The sequence below is a fragment of the Lactuca sativa genome, chromosome 5 (genome assembly GCF_002870075.4).
Source record: "Lactuca sativa cultivar Salinas chromosome 5, Lsat_Salinas_v11, whole genome shotgun sequence".
In the NCBI taxonomy this organism is placed as follows: Eukaryota; Viridiplantae; Streptophyta; class Magnoliopsida; order Asterales; family Asteraceae; genus Lactuca; species Lactuca sativa.
Window position 1 is genome coordinate 73,810,679 of NC_056627.2, and position 1,283 is coordinate 73,811,961.

Below are 1,283 nucleotides of genomic sequence, written 5' to 3' on the forward strand. Positions count from 1 at the left end.
GCAGCATCGTGATCATTGTGTCTTTTTTCGGACACGGCTATGAATCTGGTGAATAACTCTTCTAAATCGGCTATCTTTTCTACCGGTTCTTCCTTTTGGTATAGTCACCTCTCCTTCTGCTTGTATTTCTCCTCCTTTGCCTTCTTATACTCTTCGTATGGTAGCCATTCCTTCTTAGGTTTACGCCAATTTTCATCATATCGGTCGCCACTTGAATAGAAGACTTGAGCTCTCTTATTTCCATTCTCATCCAAATCACAATCCTTTATGAGATGGGGCCCTCTACAATTTTTGCATCCTACCCTAATAGCATGGATTGTTTGATCCATTTTTGTCATTCTTCGATCTAGACTATCAAGCTTAGCTATCACCGCCGCCATGCTATCATTTGCCGCGTTCACTACCCCACGACTTACTTCGTTTCTCGGATTATGGTATTCTCTAGAGTGCTTAGAGAATTCTTCAATTAATTCTTTAATTACCGGGGGCGCCTTCTTTGTGAGCAGGCCTTGAGAATCAAGCAATTGCCTTGTGGTGACATTGACTCCATCATAGAAGATGGAGACCTCTTGTTGGCTATTAAGGTCATGGTGTGGGCAATTTCTAAGTAGGCTCTTGTATCTTTCCCAAGCTTCATAAAGAGATTCTCCGGGTTGTTGCTCGAAGTTGGCAATGGCTTTCTTTAGCTTGGCTATCTTGGAGGGAGGACAGAAATGGTCTATGAACTCTTCTTTCATCTTGGCCCATGTGGTGACCGATCCGGGAGGAAGTGACTTTAACCAATCTTTTGCAGCTCCTTTAAATGTGACAGGAAGCATGCGAAAAAGCTAGGTATCGCGTGGAACATTCGGGACGTTGAAGTAATCGGCCACATCATTCACTTCGTCCAAGTGCTTGTAAGCGTCTTCGTGATCCTTCCCGTAAAAAGGAATCTCCTTGAGTTGGGCGGGAATATGGCCTTTTAGTTCGAAAGTAGCGGTCGCGGGAATTGCGGGTTGCACAAGTCCCGGCCCGGTGTCATCACGCATCCTTTTCTTCCATTCCCCCATAGGGACTTCATCAATGTTAGCCATTGTGATAGCTAACTCTTCTTCGGAATCAGTTTCGTGCTCGTAAGTGTGCTCTTCTTCTCCCTCGGTCTCGTACTCGATATCTTCTTGAATTGGTTCTTCAACTGTCAACGAGGCACTGGATGCTCCTGATTTGCTGCTCTTCTTCTTGCTGAAAATGGATTTTAAGTTTTTGAGTGGTGAGTTCTTTGAAGATGTGGTTTCTCCAACGGC

General features: G+C 44.7%; 1 non-coding gene across 1 annotated transcript; it reads left to right on the top strand.

The window, feature by feature from the left end:
• The first annotated feature begins 582 nt into the window (after positions 1–582).
• On the top strand, positions 583–689 carry LOC111897981 (small nucleolar RNA R71). The gene has a single exon (XR_002852448.1). It is a non-coding gene; the product is annotated as a small nucleolar RNA R71 (small nucleolar RNA).
• Positions 690–1,283: the final 594 nt, after the last annotated feature.